The sequence below is a fragment of the Oryctolagus cuniculus genome, chromosome 4, assembly GCF_964237555.1.
Source record: "Oryctolagus cuniculus chromosome 4, mOryCun1.1, whole genome shotgun sequence".
Taxonomy (NCBI): domain Eukaryota; kingdom Metazoa; phylum Chordata; class Mammalia; order Lagomorpha; family Leporidae; genus Oryctolagus; species Oryctolagus cuniculus.
The window spans coordinates 48,037,790-48,061,687 of record NC_091435.1 but is presented as its reverse complement, the minus strand read 5'-3'; the positions used below and the strand labels follow the sequence as shown (position 1 = coordinate 48,061,687).

At 39.4% G+C, this 23,898-nt stretch overlaps 1 long non-coding RNA gene across 1 annotated transcript in view; it reads right to left on the bottom strand.

Moving 5' to 3' along the window:
- Window positions 1-5,390, bottom strand: part of LOC127482962 (uncharacterized) — a 71,015-nt gene extending 65,625 nt beyond the window's left edge. Inside the window, exon 1 of the long non-coding RNA XR_007908930.2 lies at window positions 5,196-5,390. This is a non-coding gene — a long non-coding RNA (uncharacterized lncRNA). The remainder of the gene's footprint in view (window positions 1-5,195) is intronic.
- Between the last annotated feature and the right edge of the window lie 18,508 nt (window positions 5,391-23,898).

Below are 23,898 nucleotides of genomic sequence, written 5' to 3'. Positions count from 1 at the left end.
CATTAATATTATATTGGAGTCTATGCCTCCCTTTAGATCCAAAAACATTTGTTTTAAATTTTCAAATTCCCTGGCTTTTGGTACATATACATTTATTATAGTCACATCTTTCTGTTGAGATGATCCCTTAATCATTATATAGTGCCCTCCTTCATATCTTTTAGCAGTTTTATTTTAAAGTATATTTTGTCCAATATTGGGATGGCAAGACCAGCTTCTTTATGGTTTCTGTTAGCATGAAATATATTTTTCCATCCCTTAACTTTCAGTCTGTGTCTATCCTTGTTGTTGAGATGTGTTTGTTATAAGCAGCAAATAGATGAGTTTTGTTTTTTAATCCATTCAATCACCCTGTATCTTTTAACTGTAGAGTTGAGGTCATTTACATTCAAGGTGATTATTGATAAGTAACTACTTGGCCATGCCATTTTCCCATAAATATTCCTATTATTTCCTTTGGACTTCTTTTGTACTTTTACTGGGATATTTTCTGTCTTCACATTGTTTAATAATGATAACTATCTTTCTGTGTTTCCCTGTGTAAAACATCCTTAAGCATCTTTTATAAGGCTGGATGAGTGGTGAGATATTCTTTCAATTTCTGTTTGTTATGGAAGGTCTTTATTTCACTTTAATTAATAAATGAAAGCTTTGTAAGGTTATAGTATTCTGGGTCAGAAGGTTTGTTTTTTTTTTTTTCTTTTAAGACTTGGACCATACCTCTCCATTCTCTCCTAGCCTATTGGGTTTCTGATGAGAAATCAGCTGTAAGTCTAATTGGATATTCTCTGAAAGTAATCTGGTGTTTCTCTTGTGCACATTTTAAAATCTTTTCTATGTTTTACTATGGACAGTTTGACTATAATGTGACATGGTGAAGATCTTTTCTGGTCATGTCTGGTAGGAGTTCTATGTGCTTCCTGTCCCTTTCTTTCTCCAACTTGGGGAAATTTTCTATGATTATTTTACATAATAGCCCTTCTAACCAATTCTTGCTTTCCATATCTTCACAAACTCCTAACACCCATATGTTGAGTTTATGATTTTATCTCAGAAATATCAAGTATTGTTTTTAATTTTTCTAAATTCTTTTTTTTTGGTCTGACTGAAATATTTAAAAAAATTGTCTTCTAGCTTAGATATTCTTTCTTTTCTCACACCAATGTTGTTTGTAAGGCTTTCCACTATAATTTTTATTTGATATATTGAATTCTTCATTTCTAATATTTCAGTTTGATTTCTATTCAAAACCTCAGTTTCATGAAAAATATTTTCTAAATCCACTTATGGACTTTTTTAAACTTGCGAGTTTGTTTTTAATTGCCTCTGATCATTCTTTGAATTCTGTTTCAGGCATTTCATCAATCTTTTCATCTTCAAGTGCTTTTATTTTCTTTTGAGTAAGTTATGTTGTCTTATTTATTATTGATTCTTAGATTTCTGTGTTTATTTTTAGGCAATTGTGGAAGATCTTATTGGTTTTCTTCTCTGATGGATTTTAGCTTTGAACTATGCCTCTATGGCTTAGTGGACTAAGTACTAATCAACATTGGTACTGACTGTGGACAGGGAGCTCTGATCAGTGCTTCAGTGTGGGGCAAGCATCCCTGGTGACAGCCAAGTTGGGTGTGGTAGATCTCCTCTATTGTCAGCAGTATGGTGTGTATGTTCACCTCTGTTGGTGTAATCAGCTCCTCACTTCCTCTCTTACCAGGTGATCAATGCCCACCGTTAGCCTACAGTGGGGGCAACACTCACGTTGTCACATGAATTACAAATGACCCACCCAGGAAGGCAGGGAGCTCTGATCCTCTGGCATCAGACACACTAATTGCCCAGAGATCCAGCTTTAACTTGAGTCTAATTGTGCAACCACATAGACCACATAGTTCTCACAGTCATAGAACACAAAGCTCTCACAGTCACAAGGTGCAGAGGATTTACATTTTCCTGTCCACAGAGAGCAGACATGTTCCCAGAGGCAGTGCCTTTGGGTGCTCTAGCTTGAGAGTTTGAGCCCTGGAGCCTGTGAAAATTGAGTGGATGGGTTACTTCACAGTCTTACATGGGTACCTAGCACTCTGTCAACCCTTCCAGTGAGACTCAAAGTCAGTGATGAATGTAGATTTTTCCCTCTGGTAATATATCCTGATCAAATGTGCCCACAAAAGACACCTCAGCCTCTACTTGTGTCAAAATGGTGCCTTCTTCTGCCAGTTGCTCAGTATCTTCATCAGGGGAATGGGGAGAAAACAAACACACTTTTCTTTTGCTTGATTAGGTGGGTACCTTGACCCTCATTAGGGCTGCAGGCCAGACAGTGTGGTCCAGAAGGCTCTTCCTTAGGTTATATCACCAGTTGCATGGGCTGCTGCAGTCTGCTCTCAGCTTGATCTCCAAAGCTGACATTTGCTCCAGTTCCATTTTCCTGATGCCAGGGATGTGTGTGGTTTCTATGTTCATTGCTACATGTCTGCTCTGCACCTTCTCCGTGGCTCCATGGATGCACTTCCTCCCTTTTTTCTGTATTTCTCCAGAGTTTACAGCAGTACATCTTTTCCCTAATTATCCATTATGGAATTCTCCTCTGTGGTAAAATGTAAAGTTTATAATTTGCATTTGGATATTCAATTATTCCAGAACCATTTGTTAATTCAATCCCTTCATATTCTGAGTTGCCCAATAAGAGAATTCTTCAAAGTATGACTTTAAAAAAAGAAGAAAAAATTAAAAATTTCAAAAGGAAATATTTATTTCTTTATTTTTATTTTATCTGAAAGGCAGAGAGAGAGAGGGAGAGGGAGGGAGGGAAGGAGAGAGGGAGGAAGGGAGGGAGGGAGAGAGAGAGAGAGAGAGAGAGAGAGAGAGAAATCCCCATCTACTGGTTTAGTCCCCAAATGCCTGCAATAGGCACAGTTGGGACAGGCCAAATCCAGGAACCTGGAACTCCATGCAGTTCTCCCACATGGGCCTCAGAGATTCATGTACTTGAGCTATCATTTGCTGCCCCCCGGGATGTGCATTAGCAGAAAGCTGGATTGGAAGTAGAGTTGGGAGTTGAATCCAGGCACTCTGATATACAATGTGGGTATTCCACAAATTGTGCCAAATGCCTGCCCACCAAAGATTTTTAGAAGTCTACATCAGTGGAAGTTTTAGCTGTAGTATATATGATATAGCTTTAATTTAAAATGATTCCCTTTCCAGAAAGAGAGATGAATTGATGTGCAGTGTGTACTTGACTTCCCATTTAGAATAATTACAAATGAAAAGTAATAATCCTTTGTTATTGTATATTTATGAAATTTTAGTTCAGAAAACATGGTCATCATGGTTATTCACTGGACTTTTCATATTTCTATATATTTACATTTTGAGATATATTAGGAATTTAAATGTAGCTTCAATAAATGCTAACTGCCTTTTTAAAAATGTTATAGGACTTCTAAATAGTTTTCTATTTATCATAATGCCAACTCCTACTTGTTCAAATAATGGTATAATCATTGGTTCTTTTGGAATACAAATACTTTTTGTTCATTGTCCTACTAGGAACAATTTGATTATGAGAATTAGTTGCTACTCAAATACGTTGATACAGAAAATAATGATAATGGGATTTACATTTTCCATAAGCAACTCCAACATTTTTTTCACATTTTGCATTAGCAGCTTGTCATTATTACAAATGTATTTTCATCCAGTTTTATTTTGGAGTGTTTCTATGCTGAGTCAATATACTAAGACTTCTGCTTTTTTTGTACTGTTTTAATTTGATTTTTCAGCATTTTAGGATGGCTTAAGTTGTACACACACACCACAATAATCATATGACCTTTCTTGAGCCTTTCAGAATTGACAAGAGATATCATAGATGGCTGTACACATAAATTTAGTCTGTTCTTTAAATATGAAATAGAATGACAGGCTTTGGGAGTTCATATAGGTCTTTCTTATGTGGCAGAGACGTAATACACACTACATTAATTTTTAATTCCTCTTTATGCAGGTTCACAGCAAGATTTCACACATGCAAATGAGTTTGTAACAAAGGATTCTTCTGAAAAAAATCTGTTAAAGTTATGCAGTATTGTGACGTGAGAGCCAATTTTGATTTTAATGCCAAATTAACTAAATATTTTCTCTGTGCTTATGCCAAATTCTTCTTTGCATTAGGCTATGAGATTTAAAATATATACTGTACTCAACAGTAACTTAATAGTGCTTGGAATATAGCAAGTGTTCAATAAATGTTATTATCACTGCCACCATCAGTGGAGGGGGGAGAGGCTCATAAATTTGTATTTTAGCATTGCATTGTAAAGAGAGACAATATGGCACCTGGAATAGTTTGGAGAATATCCAACATGAACTATTACATGGGAGAACTAGTTAGTTACAACCAGGAAATTAAATGATAGCCAAGAGCACAAAATAAAAAAAAAATAGATAAAGATACACAGTCTGATCATTGTGCCTAATTTTGCATGTTTCAAAAGTAGCCATGTAGTAACAGTAAGATATTGGTAAGGAATGTGGAACTCTTCCAAATTCTCCTTTTGCATTTATGTTTTGTAACAGAATAGTTGGCATGGTATCCAGAACAACTTTTTTTTTTTTTTTTTTTTTTTTGACAGGCAGAATGGACAGTGAGACAGACAGACAGAAAGAAAGGTCTTCCTTTGCCCTTGCTTCACCCTCCAATGGCCACTACGGCCGGTGTGCTGCGGCCAGCACACCGTGCTGATCCGATGGCAGGAGCCAGGTACTTATCCTGGTCTCCCATGGGGTGCAGGGCCCAAGCACCTGGGCCATCCTCCACTGCACTCCCGGGCCACAGCAGAGAGCTGGCCTGGAAGAGGGGCAACCGGGACAGAATCCGGCGCCCTGACCGGGACTAGAACCCAGTGTGCCGGCGCCGCAAGGCGGAGGATTAGCCTAGTGAGCCGCGGCGCCAGCTCCAGAACTACTTTTACTTTTTTCTCTTTTCTCTTTTAATGCTATGAGAACTCCTCTTACCATTAAGCACTTTGCCTGTGACTTGGGAGAGACTGACATCTCAACCCCATCCCTCCCAACCAGTCATTCCTCAACTTGAGAACATAGATATGCAAGGGTCAACAGCTAATGAGGGCATCCTACTTTGTCTGAAAAGAGTCACTGATTCAGCATATTTATTAATTATTTTCACTTACTTCAAAAGTACAAGCAACTTGAGAATTTCTCGATAATGCGACCGATCCCAGAGAAGCCAGCAGGAGCCCCAGGGAGAGTTCTCTTTTCTTTGTGAAGGGCAGGATGCCCTGGAATGGGTTCACCCCGAGAGAGGGGCCTGTGCTTTCTTTTTTTGAGAAGGCCATGCCAAGATGGCTGCTGGCAAGCGAGCATCGGTTACTCAGGAATGGCTTTGAAACCCACCTGGCAAATGGAGCCTGCCTGGCAACAGGCTGTAATTGGATGGCTTTGGAAACTGCCTGGAAACAAGCTGTGATTGGTTGGGGCATAGACCATCCTTTGACCGGATTGGCTGGTCTTGGCTATATAAGCTGTTGTACTAACTGAAATAAATGAGTCTGTGGGCTGCTTGCCTCAAGCCTGCTTTCACCCGACTCCCGGGGTCTGTGTGATGACTCAGCGCCTCTTGTCCCCACCATGCTCCTCCTCTCAGAAACAAATCCACTGCAACATTGTTGAGAAATCAACAGCAACATCTGGCACGCCAATGTGACTGAGAAAGAGACAGCTTGTGGGACTCGGCAAGGTCCCCCCTGGATTTCAGCAAGAAGTCCCCTCGGTGTTTTGTGTGCTGTTCAGTTCTGTGAGGGTGAGCACAGAACCCCCTCCTAACGCCCCTTTCCTGTCCTTATCCTCGGTCTAAGTGACCTGAGGTTAGGCACACACTGCCCAGAAGTGTACGTCACTTCTTGGCTCCTCCTTTTACTTTTGGTTCGCCCAGCAAATTCACATAAGGGACTGATCATCCCAGAATTCGGAACCAAGTCATCTTCCCTCACTCGAGAGAGGTGACACTCCGGAGACACTGTGTGGGCATACGACCTTGACCTAACGAATCAAGGAAGTCCCCCACTAAGCACAGGACATACTTACGATCTGATACACCACTGTCTGTTCGTCTAATGTAGGGAACCCCTGCAAAATGCCATCAAGAGCTGAGGTGCTAGGAATTTGCTTTGTTACTGCAGCAGTGCTGTGCCTGTCTTCCTTTGGCTAGAGTCGGAATGCCATGCTGCTCTTAAGCACTCAGACATGGGAAAGATACCCCCCTCTCAGAATCCCGTGCAGATTATCAAGCATAGTGAATCTGAGTGGTAAGAGCCTGACACTCCAGGTCCCTGTCTCACAGACAACAGTTGATGACTTAGGGAGAGAGAGCTCTGACAGTGAAAATGACAATGTAGCATACAAGGTAGCAAACAATGTAGCATACAAAGTAGCAAACAATGTAGTAATGCCTAGTCAGCCACCCCCCACATACCCGTGGGATGAACTTACAGGACCTCTATATAATAACTCATGCCAGGTCATCCCATCCACACCCAGTGAGGATCCCCACATTTGTGTCAGTACTCAGGCACCCCAAGCTCTTAGGGCAGATGCTAGACCCCATCCCACCTGCACGTTTGCTGTTAATGTAGGAGCAGATGCAGAATTCAGGCTCTGGATTCCAACACCCATAAAAGACCTTACTATGCTAAAAAAGGCTTCTCAAGAGTCAGGTCCTGACTCTCCTACTTTGAACAGGTGCTCACACAATGGGCAGCAAACCTTCAAACTCATTTTGACTGGGTTACACTGCTCAAAGCAGTTTGTCGAGACCACAGTTTTTAGAGTGGAAAGCCTCCTATCAGGAAGAGGCTGAAACTGTGGCAAGGAATAATGCTGCCTATGGAATAGCAGTAACCTTTGATACGCTTACAAGCCATGGCACCTACATGTATCCTCATGAACAAGCCCGTGTTTTACACCAAAAATTTCATATGTCAGCAAGCAACATAAAATTGCTTTTCCCAGAGCTAAAAATGAGCCAATGCAAACACCTTGCAAGAATTGTGCCCCTTCACCCCGTTAGGCCCAACTGCAACAAGCAGGAGTGAACCCGCGAGGCCTTGATCCTAATAAGATATGGCAAGTGGACATCACCCACATTAACTCCTTTGGTAAACTTAAGTTTGCCCATGTGGTGGTAGATACTTATTCAAAGGCTGTATTTGAAACAGCCCAATCCAGAGAAAAGGCTAGTAATGTGATAAAGGCAGTTAAATCAGCCATGCTGGTCCTTGGTGTCCCCTGGACCATAAAGACTGATAATGGGCCAGCATATACATCACAGGAATTTAATTCCTTCCTGAAATCTTGGAACATACAGTCTGCCACAGGTATCCCATACAACCCACAGGGACAGGCAATCATTGAAAGAACTCATAGGACGATTAAAGATCTTTTACAAAGACAGAAAAACAATCATATGCCCTCAGACCCACAGCTTGCTTTGATTGAGGTCCTTTTCACTATCAATTTTCTTACTTTTGATTCCCAAGGGATCAGCCCAGCTTATAAACACTGGGGATCCTTTCCACCCCAGACCCCAGCCCCTGTGGTTAGGTGGAAAGACCCCCTGACAGGAGAATGGAAAGGACCATACCCTTTGTTAACCAAAGGTTAAGGATATGCTTGTGCCTTTCCAAAGAATGTGGAACAGCCCATTTGGGTACCAGCCAGAAACATCAAGCCTGCAACTGACAGCCAACCAGAATCAGCTGAGCAAGACTGAGAATCCACCTTCTTAGCAGATGCACCTGCCCTATCATCCTACCCTGAGGAACTGCCCATAGCCATATCTGTTACTGTTTTGTACCCCACTAGCTCTGGTCAGCCACTCAAACAGCCCACAGCCTGTGTGCGGTCACGCCATTCCTGATTACCATTGTTCCTCATTCCTACCCCTATCTGAGCAAGCACTCCTGCAGTCTCTCAATTTGAGCACTGGTTAGTCAATGACGGGTAAGATCCCCTGGGGGACAACCCAAGACAGGCACAGCTGCATTCGGAGACCAGATGGAAACGGGGTCAACAATGGTATGGTCAAGAATCATGCCTCCCATTGCTCAAAAATAAACGAAAAGGGGGAAATGCGGTGGAATGAGAAGGCCATGCCAAGATGGCCACTGGCAAGCAAGCATCAGTTACTCAGGAATGGCATTGAAACACACCTGGCAAATGGAGCCTGCCTGGCAACAGGCTGTGATTGGTTGGGGCATAGACCACCCCTTGACTGGATTGGCTGGTCTTGGCTATATAAGCTGTTGTACTAACTGAAATAAATTAATCTGTGGGCTGCTCGCCTCTTTGCTTGCTTTCACCCGACTCCCGGGGTCTGTGTGATGACTCTGCGCCTCTTGCCCCCACCACCTAGTGAGCCTAGTGAGCTGCAGCGCCTGCCATCTTTATTGTTAACACCTGTATTTTTCCCTTATAAATCTCATGGTGTCTCTGATAAAAGAACCAAAACAAACAAACAAACAAAAAAGAACAAAACCAATTGCAAATTTTATACTATGGAGATTTTTTCTTTAAAAAATTGAGACTCAGAATTAGAGAGCGAGAGTTACAGGAGAGAGAGATAGAGAGACAGGCAATATTTCATCCATTGGTTCGGTCCCCAGATGTCTGCAATGGCCAGTGCTGGGCCAGGCCAAAGCCAGGAGCCAAGAGCCAGGAGCCAGGAGCTTCTTCTGGGTCTCCCACATTGATCACAGGGAACCAAGCACTTGGATCATCTTCTGCTGCTTTTCCCAGGCCATTAGCAGGAAGCCAGATCAGAAGCTGAGTATCAGGGACACAAACTGATGCCCATATAGAATGTTGGAACCACAACTACACCTAAATGCCAGCCCCTATTTGGAGGTTCTTCTTTGTCAAGCTAAAGCATTTATAATATTTGTGTGTGTGTGTGTGTGTGTGTGTGTGGACACCTGGATGATAATGAATTCCTCTGAAAAATGAAGCACCATATGTCTTTATTTGTAAGACTGGAAGCAGCATAATAATGGGACAGAAATGCTAAAGACTGGGGGCTGGTGACAAGTTACCTGTTTAAGAATGAATGCACAATAGTAAAAGATATTTTGAAGGATGGAAATGAAATGTCTAAAATTCATATTATCAAGACTATGACTTCCTAGATATTGGGATGCACTACATTTTTTGTTTTCCATTTTGATTCATAAATTATGATTACTTCAGCAAAAAAATTGAATGGTGATTTTGGATTTCACTCTTCATTATTCACATAGTAATAGTTCTTTTACTAGCTGGATTCATATTTTTGACATTTTAAATATATTTTGGAATTAGAAAACATAGGTTTTGGAATAAAATAGTAAAATTTGGTACCTGATTGGAAACAATAGGGTGAGAATGAGGGAGAGAGGATAGAATGAAAGTTTCCTTTAATTTGTAGGGGTTGTCTAGAAGGCAGTGATTTTTTATATGTTGTTGGCTCTTGATCTTAATTTATTCTTTAAAATGAATGTGATGGAGATCCAAAATGGCTGAATAGGATGTAGCCACAGACACTTCAACTGCTCTGGGATATGAAAAGAACAAAGGAACGACTGCATTTCCAGGGACCTGACTGACAGAAATTTCTCACCAAAGACTGACAAAAACAATGACTGCATGAGACAAGGGGAGAGAATACAGAGATGCTGCAGGAGCCAGCTGCTGGCTGTGAGCTGCCATCATACCATGATAAGTGAGGAAGAAACAGCTCGAGGCTTTAGCTGAGAGCAAATTCCACAGTCACCCATTGACTTTTACTTCAGTCTGGGGAGCTGACTGGAGTCTGAGCAACTTCCAGGCTGGGAGCAGTGAAGCCACCATGCTTCCTCCCCCTCTCTACTCCTACAGAGCCCTGTAATTGGTACCAAAAATTTCGGCAGTGATCCTCTGTTCCACTCCTACCAGTGCCATTATCAGCATAGAGAGGAGATGCCATCTTCTCCAAGAGAAATGAAAGGAGATTGGGACAGTCCGTTTCACTGGTGATATTGCCCATGGACCATATGGACTTTGAATCTGGCCTGGAGAGCTGGCCACCTAAACTGAGGAAGTAAGAGCACATTGCTGTTGCTGTGGATTCGTTCTGAGAGGAGGAGCACAGTGGGGGCAAGAGGTGTGGAGTCACAACACAGACACTGGGAGTTGGGTGAAAGCAGGCTAGAGGAGAGCAGCTTGCAGACTCCTTTATTTCAGTTGGTACAACAGCTTATATAGCCGAGGCAGCCAATCCAGTCAAAGGGTGGTTTATGCTGTAACCAATCACTGCCTGTTGCCAGGCAGGTTCCTTTGCCAGGGGGGTTCTGAAGCCATTTCCTGAGTAACTGACACTCTTCAGTGCCATCTTGGCATGATCTTCTCATTCCAACACACATTGCCTGCTTCACATCCCCCTACAAAGGCTCTGGGGGAATAGCAGGGAGGAAGTGCCATCTCTGAAGGCAAGTCCAAGCTGCTTCAGCGTGTGTGTGTGCCTGTGTGTGTGTGTGTGTGTATGTATGTGTGTGACTAGGGGATTTTATTTAAGGGATAAATTTGCTGTGCCCACTGACTTTCAGTCTGGTGTGGAGGGTTGGCAAGGGTGGGGTGGGCACTTAAGCCTGTGAAGTGCTCCCCTCACCTCTGTATCATTGTTGCCTTTATTCAAACTGTCAAGGTGGAACACCAATAGGCAGCTGGGTCTGGGAACACCTTGGCTCTGTGGATGGAGCTGAGAGTTGATCCCTTGCTCCCTGTGACTGTGGGAGCCTTGCAAGCCACAAATATGGGAATGCCGTGACTGCACAATAGGACATGAAGCATAGCTGAGTCTTTGGGCAATCACTGTATGGCTTCAGAGTCTCAGATTCCCTAAGTTCTTGTGGTTGGTCATTGCAGAAGGTTCAGTGCTCCAAGTGAAGACTATATATATCCTTTCTGTGGTTTTTGTGTGTGAGGGGTGTGTAGCCATTGCAGGTTTGCTCTGAGCATTGATCACCTTGGCAGAGAGGAGGTGAGGCAGTGATCACACCAGGCATGCAAACATATCCTTCCCCCTACTGACAATAGAGGAGATCTATCATGCCCAATGCGGGTGTCACCTTGGACTCTTACAACACCTTAGAGCACTGGCTGTATAGTTCCTTACCTCACCAAGCACATGTCTTTGATATCCATTGAATGAGCAGACATCCCACTAAGCCACAGAAGCATATTCAAAGACCAAAGCCATCAGAAGGGAAAACCAAAAAGTGGTTCCACAAATACATAAAAATAAATGCGGAAACATGATAAATATGAACAAGGAAGTTAATATGAGTCCCTGAAAGAAACACAACAACACTTCAATATTAGAATGTGAAGACAAAGAGATTGATGTAATGCCTGAAGACTTGGGTTATGTCTCTGTTCTTCCCTAGCCAGTAGGGGTTCTGATGAGATATCAGCTGTCAGTTAGAGACCCTGTGAAGGAAACCCAGCATTTCTCTCATGCACATTTTGGAATCATAAGAATGATCATAAGATTACTTAAAGGCAATGAGAAGCAAATCCACGACTTAAATAAATCCATATACAACATGGACAAAAAATTTCTCCATGAGATATAGATATTAAAGCAAATCAAGCTGTAATATTAGAAATGAAGAATTCCTTTTTAAAGCAATATTTATTTGAAAGTCACAGATACAGAGAGGTATGGAAAGGGATCCGCATGCATGTGTACATGTGCATGTGCGCGTACGTGTGCACACACACACACACACACACAGAGAGAGAGAGAGAGGGAGATCTTCTATCTGCTGGTTCACTCCCCAGATGCCCCAGATGGCTGCAGGAGACTGGGCTGGGCCTGGCCAAAACCAGGAGCCAAACTCTCAATCCAGGTCTCTCACATGGGTGACGGGGTCCCAAGTACTTGGGCTGTCTTCCTCTACTTTTCTCAAGCCACCATCAGGGAGCTGTATGGGAAGTGGAGCAGCCAGGACTTGAAGTGGTGTTACAGGTGGCAGCCTTACCTGCTATACCACAATGCTGGCTTCAAGGGATTCTTACTGATAAATTCATTGCCTATTTCACAAATAATATTTAATATATTTCTTTCTGAGTATAGTCCCATGAAATACTTTGAATCCATTGCTAAATTGTTTTTTCTCCTTTCTAAAAATAACAGTTGTGCAATTTAATTGGTTTATTTTAACTTCTAGGAAAAATAAAAGTCGTATGTGAGTGATAAAAAAAAAGAAATGAAGAATTCAATATGTCAAATAAAAAATACAGTCAAAAGCCTCAACAACAGACTTGATGAAGCAGAAGAAATAGTATTCAAGCTAGAAGAAAAATCTTTGGTGTAGTGTATAAAGCTGCTGCCTGCAGTGCCAGCATCCCATATGGGCACTGGTTCAAGTCCTGGCTGCTCCACTTCTGATCCAGCTCCCTGCTAATATGCCTGGGAAAGCAGTGAAAGATAGCCTAAGTCATTGTGTCCCTGCACACCTGTGGGAGACCTGGAAGAACCTCCTGGCTCAGTTTCAGATTGGCCCAGCTCCAGCATTTGTAGTGATCTGGGGAGTGAACCAGAGGATGGAAAATCTTTCTCTCTGTCTCTGCCTCTGTCTCTCTGTAACTCTGCCTTTCAAAGAAATAAGTAGATCTTTAAAAAAGATGTTTATTAAAAAAAAGCTTTGGAAATATCTCACCAAGAGAGAAAGAAAAAATTGAAATTAGTGTTCTAGATTTATGAGATACTATGAAACATCCTAATATACGTATCTTAGGAGTTCCTGAAGGTGTGCAAAGAGAGAATGGATTAGAAGGCCTATTCAGTTAAACAGTAACAGTAAAACTTCCCTAATTTCTAAAAAGAAAGTCACATCCAATTATAGGAAGTTCAGAGAACTCCTAATAGACATGGCCAGAAAGAACTTCACTATAACACATTTTAGTAAAAGTTTTAATAATAAAATATAAAAAAAAAAGATTCTAAGATGTCCATGAGAGAAATGCCAGATTGCTTTTAGAGGTTCTCTTATTCGACTGAGAGCTGATTCCTCATCAGAATCCCTACAGGTGAGGAGAGAATAGAGAGACATAATCCAAGTCTTAAAAGAATAAAAGAAAAATAAAACTATTCACTCAGATTACTACAAAGCTCTCATCTATGAGAGAAGGTGAAATAAAGGCTTCCAAAACAAACAAAAATTGAAAGAATTTGTCACCACTTGTCCAGCCTTACAAGTGATGCTTAAGGATGTGCTACACACAGCAACAGAAAGGTGGTCATCATTATGAAAGAATGTGAAGGCAGAAAAATCTATTAAAAGCACAGAGGAAACACAAAGAAAACAATAGGAATATTTATGGAAAAATTGCAGGGCCAACTCAACAAGTAAGACCTAAAATTAGACTGCGGCAAGCTGAGTTTTCAGGCACATATATGAGGTAGACATGAGAATATTGATGTTTTAGTTTTGTCTTTAAAATATTACTACTTTGATATGTTAAGACACACATTTAGATATGTGACCTTCTGCTTGACAATAGCTGTCTAACACAGCCTTAAAAACTTACCAGATTTTTACTATGAATAAAGCATAATAATTTCCATAGGCCTTGATGGTGGTAATTATAATGAACCTTACTACCTTATTATTATTATATAATAAATTCAGATATTTGAGTGAATTAAACTCATGGATAAATCGTCTAAAATCAAAATTTTAGAAACAAAAACAATTGGAATAGCCTCAGTGTATTTTCCCCTTCACACTACCATTGACAAGCAAGTACCCTAACAGCCCTTGGTTTTGGAGATTGGGGATATTACAAATTTTTTAATCTAGCTGAAACTTCTTTAAATTTCTTACTATTTTATCTACTCTCAAGACTCCATTTGGACTTTCTATACTTGTGTTCTTGTTCATTAATGTTGTGCTTTTTTTGTGTAAACATATGGTCTACAAACATACACATAAATATATTTTCCCCACATTTTATGATAGTTGGTTATTTATATGCCTCCACATAATAAGAGATAGAAACCTAAGGATTCCATACCATTGTTTATCTATTTTAAGAGCCAAGTATCAAAGAAGGTATATTAAAATGAAATCATCATCAGAGCTCATTTGGACCATCCTCTACAGAAGGTGATACATTCATAAAGATTTATTTAAGCATTTCTAAATTTATGGAATGTCATAAGTCTTTGGTATTTCAACAGTTGTCACCTTTGTTATAATCTTACATTACTACCTATTTTTTGGTAAAAAGCATGTTTATTTTGTAGATAATAGGAACTGCTATTTTTAAATTAATGATTTTATGTTTCTCACATCATAAGTTCAATAAAAAGCTTTAGAAGGTGTGATATTTTATAATTCCCATATGGATTGATATTTCTACTTTCTGTTCAAGGGAAAGAACACAGGGCAAAAGACACAATTATCCCTTTGATGGTAAGAAGGTTTATTTCTCAGGACTACTCTATCACTGCAATACAAAAAGTACATAGTGAAATGTGATATTTTTGTTTTTTGCTGGGCATTTTTGAATATTCAACAACATAGGAGTTCTTTCAGCAAGGAAGAATAATTAACTAACTTGCTAGGCAGTTAGAAACTTTCAACTAATAGTCTTTGCCACAGCCAGTTCAGTACAGAAGCCAGTAGAGAATCACAATTCCTTTTCTTAATCCTAGAAATCATAATGGAATAAATTAAGAAAAAATAGCTTGAAATGGATTTCTTAGAAAGAAAATAGAAATGATATCCCTGAATGAAAACAGCAAACATTTTAAAGGCAACAAGTATAGAATACTTTGCCTGAGGTGACAAAGAAGAAAGTTACTATCTAGAGAGAAAGGAAAATGAGATAATTAAAGTTTATGGAATTTTTGGGAAAGTAGCACTCAACATTCTATATGAAGAAAAGTGATGTTCACTCAACAAATTTTGAAGAAATTGGAAAAGATTGTCTCAGGAGGTGTGAGTTTTCTGCCTTTACAAGCAATCAAGGGCTGGCTAATGACTAGCTGGAATGGGCTTTAAGCTAAGATGCATTGCTAAACTAGATAATCTTTGTGATGCCATTGCCATCTTAAGACCATGGTCACAGAGAAAGAGGACACAAGATGCTAATAATCTAGTCTGTGGACTGAATTTCAAAATCCTTTCCTTTTAAGCTTTTTAGCAAATTAATATAAGTTTGTTAATTCTCTTTGATCATTCATCACATAATCTAATATAATGTAACTAAACCGTAAAAATCAATACTTCTGATTACAGAAATATTTTTTCTGACCATATTTATTATTTAAATAGAGAAAGAGTTTTGGCTTTAACTTGCCATGTCAAATCTATTTCAAAATTACCTAAACTACACAGAGTTTATTATTGCAGGTTAAGTTTTAGGGAAATAACATATCTACTCATGTTTGATCAAGTCTCCAACTTACTCTGTGTTTCAATTTTAGGGTGGCAAACTGATGGCAGATCAACAAATCACATCATTAGAAAAGGACAATATCTGGTTTCAGAAATCTCTTTGTAAACAGGGCTAATCTTTAACTCATTTCAGTAGCCAGGAAAATATCATGTATTATCTGGGCTGATTCTATTTTGCCAGAACCATTTGCTATGTGGACTGTTGTGCCAGTAGTTATGGCAAGACATTTGGAATTTCCCATTTCAGATGTGGACTACTCAAGTAGCAGTAGATATGGACACTACAATCCATACAGTCTGCACAATTGATTCATGATGCAAAATTTTGTTTTGATCTTTTGAGATAACCACAATGCAAATTACTAGAGTGATAAACACTTTAGATAGTTTGAAATGCATAGAAACTATGTGATTTTATGGTCTTAGATTTTTTATAGCCCTAGCTTTAGAAGCCACAAAAATGCTAAAATCTAAAAAATTGACACTGTCCTTTCTAGAAATAAAGTTGGAACCATCTTACAATTACGGCATTCACAAAACTTACGTTTTCAATGAAAAAGCGAACTGGAACATTTATTGAGTGTTGGTGAACAGAGGTTAAAAAGCTCATTGTGCTTTGAAAATAAGTTATAAAGTTACTAAAGACTGAGTCCAACATTCTCCCACCTTGGGAAAATAGATTGGAATGTCCAGTGCTATTTGTGCACACAATGGTTGTCAAATGAGCTACTGAAAAAAAAAATCCCATGTTTTTTGATCAAGAATAATCCCTGGATGAAACTCTATTAATCCTTAAAGATAGATATCTTCTTAGGGATTTCTGTCACTGCAGACCACGAGTTTAATCTAAAATGAATGATTTTAACTGACATGTGCTTTCAATACTGTTGGTCTTTTCCACATATCTTGAAGAAATAGCTACCATCAGTTCTCACTCTATCTTTCCTGAATCTTGCACAAATTGCTGCCAAATGACAAAAGAGAAATACAGAAACTCAATCATCTTTGTATTCAATATGTTTTCCTGTGCAAATTGATTTTGGAGAATGAATTATTGTACCCAATGCCAGTAACAGCATAGAAAACTTAACTTTTATTATCAAATGGCAGAAAGTCATAAATTGTATCCTGTGATGAAAAAGTTAATAGAAGGAGTTTTCTATGTTTCTTTTCCTTTTGCGTGTGTCTTAGCATAATGGTTTGAAATTTAGAAACATAGAGGTATATGATTTCAGAGCATTATTTGCTGTATTCCCAATAGTTTGAAAAGTTATTTAAATGATGCAATATATATATATGTATACACACACACACACACAGACACATATATTTCAAGTATGGGAGTCTTCAGAAAGTTCATGGAATTTATGTATTATTAAATATCTACACATGGATTTTCATTTTTTGGCACTACATGTTTACATGAACCATTGATCTATTATTGCATCATGTATAAATATATCAGGAAAGGCTAGGGAGAACTAGATTATATTTCAGTTTCTACAGTTAATATGAAGTAAAATTGAATAATTACTTAAGCCTTTATGGAAACTTAGTTTTCTGTTTTGTAAGATAGGAAAATTCTGTGTATACATAGTATTGCGGTAAGCATCAATGAGACAAATCATAAATCATGGTTCTTAATAATTTTCAAATATGTTAATTATACTTTTTCATAACTTCAAGACTTTCTAAGAAAACATGTAAATATGAGTAATATAATTATTAATATGATTATAATGGGTACATTAGGACTTGTATCCCCAAAACTCATGACCCTGTTTAAAACCTTATGTCATAATGGTTGATGGACTGAGGGTAGAAGCTTTTTCTAATGATAACATCTGAGAGGTGAGATTGGTGTGAGATCTTTGGGTTGTCGGAGGTATTCCTTCAGGTGGTTTTTGTGAGAGGTTTGATTATCTGAGATCAAATCAGCCTAGTTTATGTCTCTATCTCTTTCTGGCTCATCAGGTGATTATGCCTCTACATAATATAATGTATATGTATTATGCCTCTACATATGCCTCCTCATTTACAGGACTAGCTTCCATCAGAAACCAGGCTGAGGCTGCCCGATTCTCTAACCTCCAACTGTAAACTGAATTAGACCTCTTCTTTCCCAAATCAGTTTTTCTTGGCCATTTTAGCTAAGTAATGAAAAGCAGACTAATAAAATGTTGGTAACTATTATCTGAATCAATGGTACTCATTACTATGGAGAGTGGATCTGTCTTAATTCTAGCTCTACATGAAAGTGGATAACAACAGTTTCTACACCCAGATTAGGAGATTAGGGAGCACTGAGAGGGGCAAGCAGAAGCTGAGTACTTTCAGTCTCTGCCACCAGTGCCAATCAATCACCCAGCAAGGAGATGGGAACTCCTGGATCGAGGAATCTGTGAACAGATGTGATCTGTGCCATGGATTCTGACTGAAACTATGGGAAAATCAATTGCTGTAAAATGTGCTATGCCAACACAGGATCATTACAGCAAAGAAAAAATGTCAGCAGTGTGTGTCTGCCAAAGTAAGGTGCAGAGATGAATACCTCCTCTCTCCACTCACCATTTAAATTTTTCTACTGGATGAGGAGGAGATCTGAAAAAATTCACAGTAGAGTCAAGTATGACCTGAAAGCAGCAACGAGCTGAAGAATTTATGCTTGCCAAGGAACTGTCACAATAAGTGATGGAGGACTTTATATTTGAGCCTATGGAGGCAAAAAGGCCTTGCTGGCTGCTAACCTGATGGTGTGGAAGCTGAGGAGAGGGGTGAACCAATGGGAAAAGACTGCCTGTCACAAGCCTTTCTGAACTGGGAAACCAATGAAGGAATAAATCAGCAATGAATGCTGGAGGAAAATAATACGCAAAGTCATCACTTTCCTCAAAGTCATTACACTAAGACCTTAAAGTTTTCCTTAAAACCCAAAGTGGGGGCCTATGTTGTGGTGTGTTGGGTAAAGCCACTGCTTTTTTTTTTAACTTTTATTTAATGAATATGAATTTCCAAAGTACGACTTATGGATTACAATGGCTTCCCCCCCATACCGTCCCTCCCACCCACAACCCTCCCCCCTCCCACTGCCTCTCCCCTTCCATTCACATCAAGATCCATTTTCAATTATCTTAACATACAGAAGATCAGCCTAGCACACATTAAGTAAGGATTTCAACAGTTTGCTCCCACACAGAAACATAAAGTGAAAAATAATAGATGATTTTTTCAAATGATGATGAAATCAGATCAGACCTATTGTCATGTTTAATCCCAGTGAGAGTCAAGTTGGGAATTGATAATTTCTTTTTTTTTTTTTTACAGAGGATCAGTTTAGTATGCATTAAGTAAAGATTTCAACAGTCTGCACCCCCATAGAAACACAAGGTGAAATATATTGTTTGAGTACTTGTTATAGCATTAAATCCCAATGTACAGCACATTAAGGACAGAGATCCTACATGAGGAGTAAGTGCACAGTGACTCCTGTTGTTGACTTTACAAATTGACACTCTTGTTTATGGCATCAATAATCTCCCTATGCTCCAGTCATGAGTTTCCAAGGCTATGGAAGCCCTCTGAGTTCTCCGACTCTTATCTTGTTTAGACAAGGTCATAGTCAAAGTGGAGGTTCTCTCCTCCCTTCAGAGAAAGGTACCTCCTTCTTTGAAGACCTGTTCTTTCCACTGGGATCTCACTCACAGAGATCTTTTTGCCAGAGTGTCTTGGCTTTCCATGCCTGAAATACTCTCATGTGCTTTTCAGCCAGATCCGAATGCCTTTAGGGCTGATTCTGAGGCCAGAGTGCTATTTAGGACATCTGCCATTCTATGAGTCTGCTGAGTATCTCACTTCCCATGTTGGATCACTCTCCCCTTTATTTATTCTATTGGTTAGTGTTAGCAGGTACTAGACTTGTTTATGTGCTCCCTTTGACTCTTAGTCCTTTCATTATGATCAATTGTGAACTGAAATCGATCACTTGGAATAGTGAGATGGCATTGGTACATGCCACCTTGATGGGATTGAATTGGAATCCCCTGGTATGTTTCTAACTCTACCATTTGGGGCAAGTCAGCTTGAGCATGTCCCAAATTGTACATCTCTTCCCTCTCTTATTCCCACTCTTCTGTTTAACAGGGATCACATTTCAGTTAATTTTCAACACTTAAGAATAACTGTGTGATAATTACAGAATGAAACCAGTCATATTAAGTAGAACAGACAAAAAAATACTAAGAGGGATAATGTATTAAGTTGTTCATTAGCAGTCAGGGCTGTGCTGATCAAGTCACCATTTCTCATAGTGTCCATTTCACTTCAACAGGTTTCCTTTTTGGTGTTCAGTCAGTTGTCACCGATCAGGGAGAACATATGGTATTTGTCCCTTTGGGACTGGCTTACTTCACTCAGCATGATGTGTTCCAGATTCCTCCATTTTGTTGCAAATGACTGGATTTCGTTGTTTCTTACTGCGGTATAGTATTCTAAAGAATACATATCCCATAATTTCTTTATCCAGTCTACCGTTGATGGGCATTTAAGTTGGTTCCAGGTCTTGGCTATTGTGAATTGTGCTGCGATAAACATTAGGGTGCAGACCGCTTTTTGGTTTGAAAATTTAAATTCCTTTGGGTAAATTCCAAGGAGTGGGATGGCTGGGTCGAACGGTAGGGTTATATTCAGGTTTCTGAGGAATCTCCAGACTGACTTCCATAGTGGCTTGACCAGTTTGCATTCCCACCAACAGTGGGTTAGTGTCCCTTTTTCCCCACATCCTCGCCAGTATCTGTTGTTGGTAGATTTCTGAATGTGAGCCATTCTAACCGGGGTGAGGTGAAACCTCATTGTGGTTTTGATTTGCATTTCCCTGATTGCTAGTGACCTTGAGCATTTTTTCATGTGCCTGTTGGCCATTTGGATTTCCTCTTTTGTGAAATGTCTATTGAGGTCCTTGGCCCATCTCTTAAGTGGGTTGATTATTTAGATGTTGTGGAGTTTCTTGATTTCTTTGTAGATTCTGGTTATCAACCCTTTATATGTTGCATAGTTTGCAAATATTTTTTCCCATTCTGTCGGTTGTCTCTTCACTCTCCTGACTGTTTCTTTTGCAGTACAGAAACTTCTCAATTTGATGCAATCCCAATAGTTGATTTTGGCTTTGACTGCCTGTGCCTCCCGGGTCTTTTCCAGAAATTCTTTGCCTGTGCCAATATCTTGAAGGGTTTCTCCAATGTTCTCTAGTAACTTAATGGTGTTAGGACGTAGATTTAGGTCTTTAATCCACGTTGAGTGGATTTTTGTGTAAGGTGTAAGGTAGGGGTCTTGCTTCATGCTTCTGCACGTGGAAATCCAGTTTTCCCAGCACCATTTATTGAATAGACCATCCTTGCTCCAGGAATTGGTTTTAGATCCTTGGTCAAATATAAGTTGGCTGGAGATGTTTGGGTTGATTTCTGGTGTTTCAATTCTGTTCCATTGGTCTATCCATCTGTTTCTGTACCAGTACCATGCTGTTTTGATTACAACTGCCCTGTAGTATGTCCTGAAATCTGGTATTGTGATGCCTCCGGCTTTGTTTTTGTTGTACAAGATTGCTTTAGCTATTCGAGGTCTCTTGTGCCTACATATGATTTTCAGCATCATTTTTCTAGATCTGAGAAGAAGGTCTTTGGTATCTTGATTGGGATTGCATTGAATGTATAAATTGCTTTTGGGAGAATGGACATTTTGATGATGTTGATTCTTCCAATCCATGAGCATGGAAGATTTTTCCATTTTTTGGTATCCTCTTCTATTTCTTTCTTTAAGATTTTGTAGTTCTCATCGTAGAGATCTTTAACGTCCTTGGTTAGGTTTATTTCAAGGTATTTGATTGTTTTTGTAGCTATTGTGAATGGGATTCATCTTAGCAGTTCTTTCTCAGTCATGGCATTGCTTGTGTATACAAAGGCTGTTGATTTTTGTGCATTGATTTTATATCCTGCCACTTTGCCAAACTCCTCTATGAGTTCCAATAGTCTCTTAGTGGAGTTCTTTGGATCCTCTAAGTAAAGGATCATATCGTCTGCAAAGGGGGATAGTTTGAATTCTTCCTTCTCAATTTGTATTCCTTTGATTTCTTTTTCTTGTCTGATGGCTCTGGCTAAAACTTCCAGAACTATGTTAAATAGCAGTGGTGAGAGTGGGCATCCCTGCCTGGTGCCAGATTTCAGTGGAAATGCTTCCAACTTTTCCCCATTCAATAGGATGCTGGCTGTGGGTTTTTTATAAATTGCTTTGATTATATTGAGGAATGTTCCTTCTATACCCAATTTGCTTAGAGTTTTCATCATAAAAGTGTGTTGAATTTTATCAAATGCTTTCTCTGCATCAATTGAGATAATCATATGGTTTTTCTTTTGCAGTCTGTTAATGTGGTGAATCACATTGATTGATTTGCGAATGTTGAACCATCCCTGCATACCAGGGATGAATCCCACTTGGTCTGGGTGGATGATTTTCCTGATGTGTTGTTGTACTCTATTGGCCAGAATTTTATTGAGGATTTTTGCGTCTATGTTCATCAGGGATATTGGTCTGTAATTTTCTTTCAGTGCTGCATCTTTCTCTGGCTTACGGATTAAGGTGATGCTGGCTTCGTAGAAAGAATTTGGGAGGATTCCCTCTTCTTCGATTGTTCTGAATAGTTTGAGAAGAAATGGGATTAGTTCTTCTTTAAATGTCTGGTAGAATTCAGCAGTGAATCCATCTGGTCCTGGGCTTTTCTTTGTTGGGAGGGCCCTTATTACTGTTTCAATTTCTGTTTCAGTTATGGGTCTATTTAGGTTTTCTGTGTCTTCATGGTTCAATTTTGGTGGATTACATGTGTCCAGGAATCTATCCATTTCTGAGAGATTTTCCTGTTTGCTGGCATACAGGTCCTTCTAGTAATTTCTGATGATTCTTTTTATTTCTGTGGTGTCTGTTGTTACGTTTCCTTTTTCATCTGTGATTTTAATGATTTGGGTCTTTTCTCTTCTTTTTTTAGTTAGTTGGGCCAATGGGGTGTCAATTTTGTTTATTTTTTCAAAAAACCAGCTTCTCGCTTGGCTGATTTTTTGTAGTGTTTTTTTGGATTCAATCCTGTTAATTTCTTCTCTGGTTTTAATTATTTCTCTTCTCCTACTAGATTTGGGTTTGGTTTGCTGCAGTTTTTCTAGGTCCTTGAGATGTGCTGAAAGCTCATTTATTTGGTACCTTTCCAATTTCTTGATATAGGCACCTATTGCTATAAATTTGCCTCTCAATACTGCTTTTGCTGTATCCCATAAGTTTGATATGTTGTGTTGTTGTCTTCATTTACTTCCAGAAAGTTTTTGATTTCTCTTTTGATTTCTTGAATGACCCAGTGTTCATTCAGGAGCATGTTGTTCAGTCTCCAGGTGTTTGCATACTTTCTGGGGTTTCCTGAGTTGCTAATTTCCAGCTTCATTCCGCTGTGGTCTGAGAAGCTGCATGGTATGATTCTAATTCTTTTAAATTTGCTGAGACTTGCTTTATGGCCTAGTATGTGATCAATCCTAGAGAAGGTTCCATGCGCTGCTGAGAAGAATGTGAAGTCTGTAGATGTAGGGTTGAATGTTCTGTAGATATCTGTTAGATCCATTTGGGCAATAGTGTCAATTAAATCTGCTGTTTCCTTGTTGATCTTCTGTCTGGATGATCTGTCTATTTCTGAGAGTGGAGTATTGAAGTCCCCCAGTACTATTGTATTGGAATCTAAATCTCCCTTTAAGTCCCTTAACATATCTTTTAAATAGACCGGTGCCCTGTAATTAGGTGCATATACATTTATAATAGTTACATCTTCCTGTTGAATTGAACCCTTAATCATTATATAGTGTCCTCTTTGTCTCTCTTAACAGTTTTTGTATTAAAGTTTATTTTGTCTGATATTAATATGGCTACACCTGCTTTTTTTTGGTTTCTGTTGGCATGGAATATCTTTTTCCAACCTTTCACTTTCAGTCTGCATGCCTCTTTGTTAGAGAGATGTGTTTCTTGTAGGCACCAAATAGTTGGGTTGTGTTCTTTGAGCCAGTCAGTCAAACGGTGTCTTTTAACTGAAGAATTCAGACCATTAATGTTCAATGTGACTATTGATAGGTAGTGACTTTGCCCTGCCATTTTCCCGGAGATATTTTCTAGTATATGCTTTGAGCTTCCCATGCTCTTTTACTGGTAGGTGTTCTTCCTTTCCCTTCTTTCATATTGATGGCCGTGTTTCTGTGTTTCTGAGTGTAGCACATCTTTAAGTATCTTTTGCAGGGCTGGACGAGTGGCCACAAAGTCTTTCAATTTCTGTTTGCTATGAAAGGTCTTTATTTCACCTTCATTCACAAATGAGAGCTTGGCA